This window comes from Lissotriton vulgaris, chromosome 7, assembly GCF_964263255.1.
Source record: "Lissotriton vulgaris chromosome 7, aLisVul1.2, whole genome shotgun sequence".
Taxonomy (NCBI): domain Eukaryota; kingdom Metazoa; phylum Chordata; class Amphibia; order Caudata; family Salamandridae; genus Lissotriton; species Lissotriton vulgaris.
The window spans coordinates 703872714-703887971 of record NC_141695.1 but is presented as its reverse complement, the minus strand read 5'-3'; positions in this window follow the sequence as shown (position 1 = coordinate 703887971).

The following is a 15258-nucleotide window of genomic DNA, read 5'->3' as shown; positions in this document are numbered from 1 at the left end:
GGGATTCAAAGTCCATTAAAGAAAATATTTTTCCTTTTTTGCGGCACAGTTTCCGTCCTCTTTTAGTGCCCTGTCGATCATTCCCACCATACCACCTTCGCGCCATGGAGTGTATCTTCTCCTAGGACCCCTCATCACCTTGCCACAGGGTCTCGCTGCACTCAGCACAGGAGCAGGTCAGATGGCCATAGCTTCCACAGGCATGATTCCTGTCGACGAAAGTTGGCGTCGGTGCCCTTATTACCTGATGGCGGTGCAATTGCCAATTAAATTCCAGCTCGAAAGTCCATCTCGCCAATGTATGCACTCTTGCAGGCGGGTGAAGTTAATATGGAGGTGGGTCCATGCAAATATCAAAGCTCCGGTTCCCAAAAGAAACACATCGCCCTCTCGGGGCCCAAGTCAAAGATGCTTTATTCACAAAGACGCGTTTCGGCGTTCTGCCTTCATCTACTTGTGTTTGAAAAGAAGCACAACCTATCATTATAGTTTTTAACAAGTGAGTCCCATTGGATAAGGCACGCAAACACCAAAAAAGGACTGAGAGTACGATATTTAAACAACTATGGGATATATTCACAAGAACGTGTGATAACTACCGCAAGAGGAGCGTAACACAACTTTCAACATCGCAGCCCATCTGGGGAAAACAACTCTGTGACAACGTGGAATTCACAACACGGCGGTAGCATGCAATAGTTTGCCAACACCGCGGCCAATGCCTACGACACAACCACCACGACGGAGATAAAAACACAAACCCCAACGCAAAAAAACCTGCGATGGGCAAAAGCGCAATAAGAAAACAGTGACAACCAGCACGAGGGCAGCAATACACGCGCACAATGCAGGAAAAAGCACAAGAACAGCATACTGAAAATGCCACAGAACAAAATCCAACACAGCGGAGTACCACGGATGCACCCTGGCCAACTGCAGAGAACTACATGTACACCACAACTACCTAGCACCGTGGAAGAACAGAACCGACAGGCACACTGCATGAAAGAGACCAGTGGCTGACAAATCAGAGCCGCACAAGCGACACACCCACCGTGCAGCATACGCACATAGGCAGGGGTGCACCTCAACATTGTCAACATCCCAGTACAAACAGCACCCCCACCACATTTGAACACAGGACACACCTGATTCCGCAAATGTGCACAACCGGTCAAATCATATTTGAAATCCCAGGGAAAAGTAACATTAAAATGTACAAATACAAGCTGAAACCTGCAAATATGTTTTATTCACACATGCAGTGCATTTTGACATTTACTACTGTCGCTTGATTGCCATGGATGGTCACAATGTGACGTGCTCATGAGAAGTAAGTGTCAATGATGGTATTCCTACGGGCCATTCCTGCTGATGCTGCAGTGGAATGTGGCCACCTGCCTCATCACCACTATCATTGTCCGATACCTCTAGGACTGGGATCCATGGGGCCCTGGTGCAAACACAGATGTTGTTCAACACACAACATGCAAAGATCAGCTTGCACACGATGTCCGGGCTGTACAGGAGATCCCACCTGTGCCGTCCAGGCACCTGAAATGTGACTTCAACACACCAAATGTGTGTTCCATGATGCCCCTGGTGCGTATGTGGGCCACATTGTACTGTCTCTGGGTGGGTGTGTTCAGATCTCTGAGGGGTGTCATCATCCAAGGGCAGAGTGCATATCCTTGGTCACCTGTGACAGTGCAGGGAGAAAAGAGTCAATACTTGGTTCGGCAGAATGTGATGGCAGGTTCACCAACCCAGTGATACCTGTGCTGGCTGTTTGTGGGCTGAGTGTAAGCCAGCCCACAGGGAGTAGATGATGCTGGCAACTACACCAACAGTCATCAGGCACCCAGAAATGCAATGTCAGAACTACAAGGGGGATGATACGAGTCGCACAGGGCTAGTGGCCCCGGATGTACAGCGGGTGACACAGGCCCACCGCCACGGGACGCTGACCTGCGGGAGACTAGGGTAGGGTCATGTAGGCAGAGCAGTGCCTCAAATGTGTTATGGCTGCATTTCACATCTCCACATGTTCAACTGTTGTGTAGCTGTGGTGCCATGAAATGTCTGTGTTGAGTGCAGGGGTAGGCCCGGATGACCATGGAGAAGTGTGGTCATGTCTGGTAGTGTAGTTTGACATGTTGATTGTGGTTTGGTCACATTGTGCATTGTGCTTTGGAGGAATTGGGATGTGTGGTGTTTTGACTTGGTACTTACCAACGTGCAGTCCTGTTCCAAATGTGCTGTCCTGGAAGCGCTGGTTGATGATGGACTGTCGGAAGATGAAGGAATCATGCACATTGCCTGGGCAGTTGGCAACAACATTGGTGAAGAGTCCCCGGTGGTCCACTATTGCCTGCACATTGATTCAATGCTTGTGATTTCTGTTGCGGTAGTGGTGTGTAGTATCCGCAGGGGGTACAAGTGGGACATGTGTGCAGTCGATTGCCCCCAACACTGCTGGGGATCCAGCTATGCCGTAGAAGCCTTGCTTTGTCTCCAGCTGTTCCTGCGCAGTGTTGGGAAAGTGGGGTACTGGGGTATGAAGCTGAGGATTGCATCTAGGACAGGTGTGATGAACTTTGATAGGGCTGGCTGTGAGACCCCTACCACTCTAGCAGTTGTTTGTTGGAAGGTACCAGAGGCCAACAGGTGCAGCACAGCCAGCAGCTTTGTCTGCGGAGGGATGTTGGTTCTCCGCTGTGTTGGGACCGTCAGCCTGTGGGCAATGTGAGTCATGATGTGGTGAATGGTTGTCCTTTTGAGCCTGTAGTGGACAATGACTTCCTCTGGCTTCAGGTCTGTGAGAGCGGGAACATTTTCGGTAGGTCCGCTGTCTTACTCTATGCTGCCTCTGTGGGGTTCCGGGGGGGCAGGTGTGCGGGTCCTGGTCATGAGGATGGTGGCGGTCCCGGGGGTGATGGCGGCGGGTGTTGTGACCCTGTTGGGGCTCCGAGCTGTATGATGAGTAGCTCTATAGCGTTGTTTGTTCTTTGGGTGTTGCTGTATGAGAGGCTCCATTGTCTACTGCAGGTAGTCACCGTCTTTACACCTGCTTGAGGCAGGTGTTAAATGCCTATGGCTACCGCGGTTTATCACCTGTTTTCGGTTCGGATCTGTCAGTTCGTTGTGAAAGTGTTGTTGTTTTTTCGTGTGTTTCTGCATGGGAACGCCTAATCTGCATCTCATTAGTTTTAGTTGGTGGTGTTGTTCGCTATAGTGTTAGGTTTTGGTACTGTTATCGCGGGAATTCTGACGATGTCTGCTATTAGCACCAGCTTGTGAATGGTGGGGTAAATTTATCATGACTTTGGCTGCGCTAAAGTGCCTTTAATTCGGCGATAGCTCCTTGGGAATATGCCCCTATATTTTTGCAAAGATATTAATGACTTCAATATTTTTTAAATCGATATTTCTTATCTTGGAGTCAATATTCTTTTTTTTAAACTGTTTTTATTTGATTTTATCATGAACAATACAAAATAAGCCAATACAGAGGAATGGGCGAAAAATAAATCTGGGAGGCCGTATGTGTTTTTTAAACTTGGTGTTTTTATTTTGAGAAGTCAATGTAACAAGAGGAATTTGAGTCAATCACAAAGAAAAATATGTCTAGGTTCTGGTAATTGTTCTTGGTTTGTCAGGACTTATTCATTCCTTAGTGAAACTCCTTTTTTCTTGCCCTTTTCTTAGTTCCCAGGTCCGGTCTCCGGTGATGCGTCATCCCCGGGTACCAGGAAAGAACACAAGGAAGGCGAGGTAAGTAACATGGTCTGTCTATTAAATTCAACAATGACAGAGATCACCACACCCAGGTGTACATTAAAAAACGCTTTTCTTGAGTGTCTAACCCTCTAATAAAGGGGTGAGGAAAGATGGGAGGATATTGTGCCAAAAGAAGAGAAAGAGAAAATAAACACATGCGTATAACTAAATCTGTGTAGCTTTATTCTCTTGTTTTTCCAACTAATTACATTGACTTTTCCTTCAGTCTTCTTGAATCCTTTCTATGACTTCCCTTAAGCTACTGCCTTAATTCTTTTCTTCTTGTACTCTTTCTATATACGTTTGTCTTTTGCTTTTATTCCTTTAAGTCTGCCTGTTTCTTTTGAGTCCAATCATTAATATTGGTATTGAATCAGGGACTCTCTTTTTATCCCTACACACTACTCGTCATGAGTCTCTCTAAGCTACTCTCCCTTAGTTACTCTTCTCCTCCCCGTACAACCTCAAGGCAACTGTCACATCCCCCCCTTTTAATGTACCGGGTAAAGCCGCAACTCTTCCCTGAGTTGCGGCAGGAACTTCAGATTTCCCAGGGTGACCACCACTCTGCCCTCCACCCTTCTGGATCCTTGTCGTCCTCTTGCGCTGTTCTCCAGTTTTTGGCTGCTGAACCTGGACATCTGTCTTCTTCCTCTACCTGGCGTTTTTGTCCTCCTCCAATTTAAACCCTTGAGTCCAGACTCCTCCTTCCTTTTTGGAGTCTTCGGGATTCTGCCTTCCTGTGCCTCATGTTCCAGGTCTAAGCGTCTGTCCTTCCAGGTCCGTGCTCGTTGCTGATTGGTCTTCTATGTTCCTGGCGCCGCCTTCCTTCTTTATCCACGCCTCTCTGTTGTATGCCTTAAACTTTTTTTTTGTCTTCATAGACACCAGGTCCACGGGACAATTCGTCGGTCTTGAGATGGAAAGGTAAGTCTGAATGCGTTACGGGTGCTCGGTTGGAGTCCGGGGGATTCGTAAGAGGGGGCAGTGGTGGCTCATCCTTACAGTCACATAACAACAAGTCTGATGAACATTGCACATAAAAAATTGCTAATCCAGTCGTCCATCTCTTGCGTATGTGTTGTGTACCATCTCGTGCCTGAGCTCTGTGGCGAGTGGGAGAAAAAAAAGAGGGGGCAAGGAGGCCTTTATCTCTTCTCCATCCCGCCAGGGTTTTGAGGGGTCATTGGGGATTCTATTCCTCCCTCCTCTGCCTTCAGCCCATAGAAGCTCATCCAAGGGGACCAAAATTTGTTAAACTTTTTGGGGCATCCTCTTACCTTATATACCATCCTCTCAGCGACCATATACATATCCATGCTCACTCTCCATTCTGCCCTCATCGGAAGAGTGGACGCTCCCCAATGTCGGGCTAGATCTCTCTTTGCCACCATGAGGCCCAGATTACAGCAGAAGTTTAGTGCGGGGACCTACATCTAAGGACACCCCTAGAAGAATGAACTTGGCATCCAAGGGGAGTTCCATTCCCAGTATCTGGCTAACCTCCTCCAGTATTTGGGTCCAGTAAATTCTAATCTGTTCTCATTCCCAAAGTGTGTGCGTGAATGTACCTCTTTCCGACCTAGAGTTGATATTCTTGACCACAATATTCTAGCTGCCAATATTTCTGTGCCACGATATTTAAAACTCAATATTAGTGTATGTCGACATTTCCAGCTCGAAATTTTGAATAAATACCATACGTTTCATTATAGTGCACAGCAGCCTTGCTAAGCAGTTGAGCTGCTGTAGCCTGGACCTTGAGCCCAGGTCTTGTGGATGCCTTAGATACTATTTATCTTTCCATGAATCGTGTATTTTAAGTGTTCTAAGGATGTATTGTTGTATACCAAAGGCTATCTTTAATATTTCAGCGAAGCATAGAGTGTTTACTTCCAGTTAGAAGGTAGTTGCCTTATAACAGTGAGAGTGAGTCATGATCAACGTTGTATTACATTGATTGAAGCAATATTATTAATGTTTCAATTTGTCATGACTACCATTATTCTACTTGAGTTTTACAATGTAGATAATCTGAAGCTATATCTATGCTACAGAAAGAGAAAGCATTATATAGATCAGGGATTACATGTTTGCCTTGTTTGCACTGCAACCCATGGGTGTTAATGGCCAACAGGGTGACAAGTCAAATTTCAATTAATCACTGTAACAATAAATATTACAAATGGTGGAAAGTCAAAAAACACAGATTCACTAGCATTCTGTATTTGTCAAATTTATTTTACTAATTTTCAGAATTCATGTGAAAAAGCAAATACTTCTTTGCTACGTTCCAAATCTGCATTAACAATCATTCTTCGGAAGAATTATTCTTTGCAAAAAATCTATTCGGCATGATATGTATATCATAAAAAAATAAGATTCATTGATGCTTTTCATCCCAGTAAAATACTGATGCATGGTAAAGTGAGTCCCAAAATATATAAATGTGATTATATGAAGTTGATGTATCCAGCATTCTCTCAGGGCTGTTGAGAAATCAATATGAAAAAGCATTAATCATAAAATTAAACAATAAAAACCGAACGCCACAATGCCCAACCAAACTACGGGACCAGCCGCATCACTTATGTTCACCACGGACGCTTCAATTTGAAATACTAACCTCTAAACATATAGAGCACCTAACGCTACATTAGTGAATTGGGAGGGCTTGAGACTACAGCTGCGGCATACTTGCCCAATCTTACTATATCATTATTTATACCAATCATTTCACACCTGGAATTAGCCCTGATGAAATCTGCTGTGAGTGTAACAGCCATAGACGAAACAGGTGTTTGCAAAAAGGGAAATGTTGGACCAATGTCGCAATAAAGATCTATTGAAACCACGATCCAATCTCTGAATTTCTGTGTGCCCAGAGAATCCTGTCAATAAAATTGACAATGTCAGAGTAATTCCTGGATATTCACTGCAAGAGTATCATATAACGAAGCAGGGTCTATCCCCTTTCCGTTTATACCAGCAGCATGCACAAAAAGACATAATACTATTACTACAAAAATCACGCTAGAAAAACCTCTTAACTTGCATCTAAAACTCAGATTGCTAAACTTTCATAAATGTTGGCCAAATATACGTGCTACAATATGTATGCACTCCAGGGGTGCATACATATTCATCAGATTATGGACTTTTTCCATTTATTGAGGGTAATCTCAGTTTTTTCTCATCAAATGCACCCACTTACCTCTAGTGAATTATTCAACAAACTGTCAAACACTGGTCATTAATCGTTTCCCAAAAGCCTAAGGAAACTGGTTTTCCTCTTACAGTATTCGATGGAATCATCTACCCGAGATTCATGCGATAGCTGTATAGAATATCACAAAAAAAAATGCAAACAAGAAAAAAGAAGGAAAGAAGCAGGCAGGCGCCATAATTCAGACTATCAAACATTAAACAAACTTAATCTTGAAAAAGTATCCAGTAGACGTATTCATTAAAACGCACTCACCCAGTGGCGTAGCTATGGGGTCGGGGGGAGGACAGTGCGCTACTTTTTTGGGGGTGGCGGGTGAGGTAAGACATTTTGTCGAGCGCAAGGTAAAAGTTTTTTTTTCTCGTTGACGTCTGTTGACACCCCACACCCCCGCCCTTCCCTGCACCGCCTGTTACTGGGCGGCATACTCAGGGACCACCCGAGGCGGCAAAAGCTCTAGCTACGCCACTGCACTCACAAGCTCTTCTGTTATAAATGATTCAACACAAACTCTTCTCCAACAGGTTAAAGCCCATATGCACCATCACACTGTTGCATTACCCCACAGGATTAAAGTAATCAGCACTGTCTGTCATAATGTCATTCATTATTCTGAAAATTCAAAAATTATTCAATCTAAGTATTGCGTATACATATGACTCAATTGATTCACCCATCCAGTATCATAACACTCAACATGCATATCACCAAACTACATCAAAATGATTCACCACCTGGCCAAAAAATCATCTAGACCCCCTGACCGTTCAGAGTTGCCTGTCGCAGGTTTTTCGCTGGCTGGCAATGGCCCAGCTTAAATGTAACGAGGAGAAGACGGAGATCCTCCTCTATGGATCTTTTCCGGATAATTTCAGGGAACAAATTTGGCCCTCCGACCTACCCTGTCCGAACTCATCAGGTGCCCCTGTAAAGAACCTAGGTGTCTGGTTCGGACAGGATTTAAAGTTTGGGGAGCATATTAAGAAACTAACCGGTACCTGTTATGCCACTCTAAAGGCCCTCAGAAGGTTCTTTCCCCTCATTCCCGGCAAAGCTAGAGAGACTGTGCTTAGAGCGTTGATTTTATCACGCTTAGACTATGCAAATGCACTCTTCAGTGGCCTACCTGATTACATGGTCCGTCGACTTCAGGTTATTCAAAACTCGGCAGTCAGGTTGATGTTTCAACTACCCAGGAGAACTAGTGTTCGTGAACATCTGCGCAGCCTTCATTGGCTGCCTATTGCCAATCGTATTTTGTTTAAAATTCTGGTCCTGGCATATCGGGCTATCAATCAGCAAGGCCCAGTATACTTGCGGAACAGATTTGTTCTTTATGCTCCTAAACGGGCTCTCCGCTCGGCTAACCTTTGTCAGATGGTCCAGCCTAAATTTAAGCTTGCCAGAACTGGAGGCAAATCCATCTCTGTTAAGGCTGCTAGAGTATGGAATGTTCTTCCTTTGGCCCTTCGCACTGCCTCCTCACTTTCGCAGTTCAAGAAGGGACTCAAAACATACCTGTTTAATATTACTCTGTAATCTCTCTCTTCGGTGTGTTAGTGGCCCCGCCTTTTTATCATGTACTCATCGCGCCAGGATACTCCTGAGTAACAGAGCGCGCAATAAAAGGATTTATAACATAACATAACATAACACCTGCATTTACCTGATACTACGACTTTCTCTCATATCATTTTAATGTGTCAAACAATTCATCCATTGTTGCTTCGTTTATCCCTCAAATTTCGCTGCAGCGTCACACTCAGTTTACATTCAGTCTCACACTTACTGTATAGAAATAGTCAGTACCCGTATGCAGTACCCCTCACTTTTATAATAGATAATGCATCTTAGATACTTCTTACCATTGCAGTAACTTTCATTTTATTGTCTCGTACAAAAAAACATGACCCCCACACTTCTTAGTTCACAGAAGAAGTATTCTCTTCTGTCCTACATAACGCATCTGTAAAGAATGGCTGTCTGTAAGATATCGCATCATAAGATACCTTTCAAAAGAAACGCTACAGCATTACAACGAGAGAACCCACGCTTTCAGGTAACAAAAAGTCTTATATGAACAGCCATCAGATACATCCTAAACAATATGTCTGTGTAAAATGACTATCCCCAAAACATATCGCATAAAACCCATTACAACAGCAACAAATTAACATCTTAGCAACCAAAAGACAATGATAACATAATAAACACTCTGACCCTCTTACCTTCTAAGTCTTTCACTCACATCTGCATTCTCCTCTTTACTGATCAACATGTACCTAGAACATGCGCTGTGGTTGGACTATTTATACTAACCTTCTGTCTCCAAGAGCACCAATAAGCAAGTTAAACTCTAATTAATAAATAAAAAAATGCTTTTTATAAATCTCCTCCAATCTGATTACTGCTCCCAGATTACGTTTCAAATACCAGTTCTCACTAAAATACCTCAAAAACCACTTAATAAAATCCTAAATCTATGCGTGGCCAAGATGGCGGCAGAGTAGGACGTGCTTCTCTGTCCCTCCGGCACCACCTGACATTTTGCTTTGTAAATCGCCCTACCTGGTGCCCATCCACGCTGCAGACAGTGTGCTCCTGTGTCCCCACGTCGTCCTGAGTCCAGTGGTGCACCTATTTCCGAGCTTTGTGGGGGAGCCTCGATGTTCTGTGCAGTGCGGCCATGACACGGCTTGTGCCCGGCGGACCTCCTGGTAGGGGAAGCGGAGGTCTGAGCGGCGCGGAGTGACACCTCGGCAGCGGTGAGTTGCCGCCCCGCCTCGTGGAGTTGGTGCGGAGTGTGGAGCTGTACCTGGGGCGGCAGAACAGACAGGCTGCTGCTGTTGAGCCCAGAGTCACTGCGGCACTGAGGCCTGTCCGGGAGGAGTTGGTGTGCCCGGAGGCCGCTCGGGCGCCAGCCAAGGCGGCGGCTGTCGAGACCCTCGCTGGGCAGGTGTGTGCTACCGCATTGTGGCGACCCCGGCGGAGGTTGCCCACTCCTAAAGGCTCGCTTTGGCAAGAGGTGAGGAGTGGAGGGACAGCTGCCTGGGGGCCCGGAGCTCGGTCCGCAGTCCCGGGGACGGTGCGGGGCCCTCACGAGTGGTGCTGGTGTTGGTTCCCCGGCTCTGGTGGTGTGCGTGGCATCTCCCCCGGATTTTGACTGCTCTCTGGGCTGGTTGGCTCCGGGCTTTGCTGGCTGGCCGGGACCTGACATCGGCCCATGTATCGACGGGCGGCGCAGTGGGGGGCCCCTTCTCTCCCATTGCTTGGTGTGCTCCCTGGGGCCTGGGAGTGAACTCGTGCCAATTGCCTTGGGCATGGTGATCGCGGGGCTGGTGTGGACCCCCCTGTCGGCCAGTATTTCGGCGGGCGGTGCTTTCCTGCTTTTGCATTTCCCCGCCTGCCGGGGGCCAGCAGAATCTGCGGTGTTTGGGGGATTGCAGCGGTGCCCCACTGGAGCTTTGAATGCGGCGGAGGGGGGCATTGATAGGCAACTTCCAGAGGCGCCCGTAAGGAGATCCGTGGGGGGTGTGGAGGTGTGGTCGGGGGCCTGGCAGGCACCTAGCAGTGAGGCTCGTGGGGCCTAGGCTCGGCCTGGGATCTGGTGTGAGGAGCCTCGCCGCCCTGCTTATTTACCTGCTGAGGGGTGCTGCCTGTGGATGTCCTGGGTTGGGGAATGACGTTGCTTCCTGGGCAAAAGAGACGGGAGCTGGGCCTTGCGCCTGAGCGGTCACACCAGACCGCTCAGGCGCAAGGCCCAGCTTGGTGGTGCTGGGGGACCCGGGGCTGTTCTGCGGTGGCACTGCTGAGCTGAGGAGACCGTCAGACGGAGGAGGGTGCACCTTCGGCCTGTGTGTCGGCGGGCGGTGTCTTTCAGCTGTGGCCCAGGTCTGAGCTGTCCGGGGGGGAGAGCGGGCGCTGCTGGACCCTGTTTACGCCCTGTTGGGCCCTCCGTGGCGCCAGGATGTCAGCTAACAGGGGTAAGAAGGATAAAGCCCTGAAAGACGCATTACAGAAAGCGGCGGGCGGTCTGACTTGCAGTCAGATGGTCAATCCTCGCAGCCTGAGGATGTGGATGTGCCCGCGACTAAGGCCTTTATGTTGGAGCTTTTTGCCGCAATTAAGGAGGACATCTTAGAACTCCGTTCCCAACTCTCTTCTGACGTGAGGGAAATGCGGCGAGATGTAGACGCTATTGGGAGCGGGTGGCGACCCTGGAGGAACATGACCTGAGTACTGCCGATGAGGTTCATCAGCTTCAGTAGGACATACTCTGCCTCACAGAACAAAACCTGCAGGCACACAACGAGGATTTAGAAAACCGCTCCCGAAGAAACAATATTAGAATTTGTGCGGTCCCGTGGAAAGGGGACGGGGATAGTCTGTGGAAGTATGTGGAGGCGTTGTTCCGACAAATCCTTGATGAGGGGGATGAGCTGGACATTCAACTAGATCGTGTGCATCGTTTTGGTCTGCCGAGAGGTGCCAAAGCTCCCCCGCCGGACATCTTGGTATGCGTGCATGATTTCCAGCTTAAGGAACGGATTCTCCGTGAAGCGCAAAACCTCAATCCAGAGTAGTTCCGGGGTCACCAACCCGCTCTCTTTCAAGATCTGGTGGCCTCCACTCTTGTCAAACGCCAAAGCTTCTGACTTATTACAGCCCATTTGCGGGAGCAGGGCATCCCCTACTCATGGGGGCACCTGTTTCGGATCATCTTTAAGTTCAAGGGCAAGCTTCTGCAGATCTGATCGCTGGAGGCAGCTTATGAGGCGCTCGGATTGGAGAGGTCTGCTGCCCAGGCCGAATCAGGTGGGTCACCTTCTTCGTGGCACAGATGCTCCATGGAGTGGCAGAGAGTTGGAAGATCACCTCCTCCGATGAAGCCTGACCTATCTGCGAGCCTATTGGAGAGGGAGGCGGTGTTCTCTTCAGTGGCGCTGTTGACCGACAATGAGAATGTTCCTTGAGGATTGCTTGCCTGGCACAGGTTGGACTCTACTTCGGCGCCGGAGGGTGGGAATGGGGGGTGAGAATGGGTTTTCCGCTCTTCTCTTGGTCCTTGTGTGGTGGAGGTGCCTTGTATCAGGGCTGGGTGTGGTTCTGGGATAGTGCCACGTTTTCCCTACAGATTGATTCCTCTGCCGGACTTTGGTCGACTTGAAAGACGTTTGCCATTTTTCTTGGTTTCTGTGGTTCAGTATTTTTGTGAGGGTTTTGAGGGTTGTTTTTGGGTCTCGGGTTGTTTTTGGGGCTCCGCATCAGTTCTCAGGGTAGTTCAGTGTAGGCCGGGCAAGCTGCTCGCCTCCTGCACTTCCTTTAGTGCTCCGGTCCTAGGATGTTGTATTGGCACTTCCTTCCCTCTTAGGGGTTATGGGTAGAGATCTGAAAGTGGTAAGCCTGAATGTTAGGGACCTGAATAACCCTGTCAAGCATGCGGCCATCCTTTCCTTGTTGGAGAATGCTGACGGGGATGTGTGCCTGCTGCAGGAGACTCATCTCCTATCTAGGGATATTAGGAGGATGAAGGACAGGCGGTTTCCTGTGCAAATTTGGTCTGCTGGTCCAGCAAAGAAACATGGGGTAGCTATTCTCTTTAGTGCGCGGGCGCATTGTAAGATCCTATCCCAGGTGGTTGACATCAGAGGGCGGTTTGTGGCTGTCCGGGTGCAATGGGGGGACATAACCTTGACAGTGGGGTCACTGTATGCACCAAACGACGCCAAGAGTAATTCCAGAAGGCAACTCTATCCGAGGTGTTAGCTTCTCCAGACACGCATGTGTTTGGGGGGATCTGAATATAGTAATGGATGCGGGGCTGGATAAGTCTGGGTTGAGGTAGCATCAGGCGGGGGCCCTGTCGCAGGGGGGGAGGCAATGATTGCTGCAAGGTGGACTGCGTGATGTGTGGAGGGTCCAACACCCCCTCGATCAGGACTACACTTATTACTCCGCGGCCCATAAAACTTATGCGCATTTAGACCATTTCTTGTCTACGTCCTCTCTTTTGCCCCATCTGTCAGCAGCAACTATCACCCCACGCTCCCTGTCAGATCATGCACTGATCTTGGTCATGCTTTCCGGTTGTGGTCAGCGCCCACCGTTGTCTGGCTGGCGTCTCCAAGATTCTCTTTTGCATTCGGAGTCAGTAGTCACTCGAATACAGGATGCTGTCACCCAGTATTTTGTTAGCAATGATCAGGATGGCATATCCTTAGCGTCAGTGTGGGAGGCCCTCAAGCTGGTGGTCAGGGGGGAGTTTATTCCGCTGTCTGCGACATATGCCAGGGTGCGCAGGGAGAAGCTTGCGGATTTGGCGAAGGAGGTAGGCGACCTAGAAGCGATACATTAGAGGACAGGGGCCCGCGCGTATGGAGGGAACTGGAGACGAAGAGACGCATGCTGAAGCACCTTGATTTGGATAGAGCGGAGCACGCACTTTGGCGCCTATGGGGCAAATTCTACCTTCGCGGGGACACGGGGCCGGATGTTCGCGCACAGGTTGAGGGCGCGAGCGCAGCAATCGGCCATTCACTCCATTAGGGACTCTCAAGCAGTGGAGCACACCACTGACTCCCTTATCGTAGAATCCTTCCGGCAGTTCTAGCAGACCTTGTATCAGGGGAGGCATCGGACTCTGAGCGGGTGGCAGCTTATCTGGCATCCTGCGATGTTACACCTTTTATTAGGACCTCAGCGGATGCTCTGGATGCTGCAATACGTATTGAGGAGGTCATATCCACGATTACGTGTCTGAAACTGGCCAAATCCCCGGGGCCGGATGGCTTCTCGGCCATTTTTTACAAAACCTTTTGTGTGGAGCTGGCTCCTTTTTTAACGTGCCCTTTCAACTCCTTTTTAGAGGTGGGGAGGTCATCCCCAAGCCCGGGAAAGATCCTGCGGAATGTGGATCGTATCGCCTGATCTCGCTCCTCAACATTGATGCTAAGCTATTTGCCAGTGTCCTGGTGGCGCGACTTAGCCCGTTGATGTATGGCGTCATAGACCCTGACCAGGCGGGCTTTATTCCAACGTGGCAAGGGGGGGATAACACTAAATGGCTCCTGCACCTCATGGACCTGGTCCACCGTTCCCGCACACAGGCCTTCTTCTTATCTATAGACGCGGAGAAGGCCTTTGACCGCGTGGACTGGAAGTATCTGTTTGATGTGTTGAAGACCTTCGGTCTGGGGGATAACTTTGTGTGGTGGGTCAGCTGCCTGTATGCGGCTCCGAAGGCGGCAGTGAGGGTAAATGGGTGCCGATCTGCCCTTTTCCCTATTACCAGAGGGACACAGCAGGGATGCCCCCTGTCCCCGTTGCTTTTTGCGCTCTATATGGAGCCTTTTGCTCAGCAGGTAAGGTCTAACGGGGGTATTGTGGGGATCTGGTTCAGCACGGACACACACAAAATTAGCTTGTATGCTGATGTTGTGATCCTCTCGCTCACGCAGGCCCACTCTTCGCTGAGGCACTTGTCGGCGGAGCTTCTCGAATTCAATTCGGCAGGGTAGCGGGATTCAAAGTTAACTTCTCCAAATCACAGGTCCTTAATATATCCGTCCCTGCCGCTGAGGTGCAGGATTTGCAGCAGGACTTTGCCTATCAGTGGATACATTCCGATGTTACGTATCTGGGAATCTGTCTCACCCCAACTATAGCAAAGATGGCTTCTCTTAATTACAAGCTGATGATGGACCAGGTGCCAAACCACTGTCCGAGTGGTCCTGCCTTAATTTATCCTGATATGGTAGGCTGGCGGCAATCAAAAGGACGGTGCTTCCCCGTATTCTGTATCTTTTCCAGATGCTCCCGTTCACCCCCCCCCCGCCGGGTGCCCTCCAGAAGCTACAGGGATTCCTTAATAAGTTTCTATGGAGCCCTATCACTCATCACGGCTCCTAAGTCCAGCAGTGGGATAGGCTTCCCCCTGCTGAAGGCATACTCTCAGGCGACATGCTTGCGGTTTGTCCTGGAATGGAATAGGCCTTGGTCCAGTAAACACTGGAATTTCATGAATCAAACGGTAGCGGGATGCAATATTTGGAGTGAGTTGTGGCTTCCCCGTAAACACAGGGCCTGGGGTCTTCACTCCTCCACGGTGACGTCACCAACACTGAAGGCCTGGAATCAATTGGCGCGGTGCAAGGGTTGGACTACTTTCCCATCCCCTATGAGGCCTATTGGGTATAATCCGGATTTTCCCCTGGGCTGTGCGTCCCCATCTTCCAGCGCTGGAGGGAAGAGGG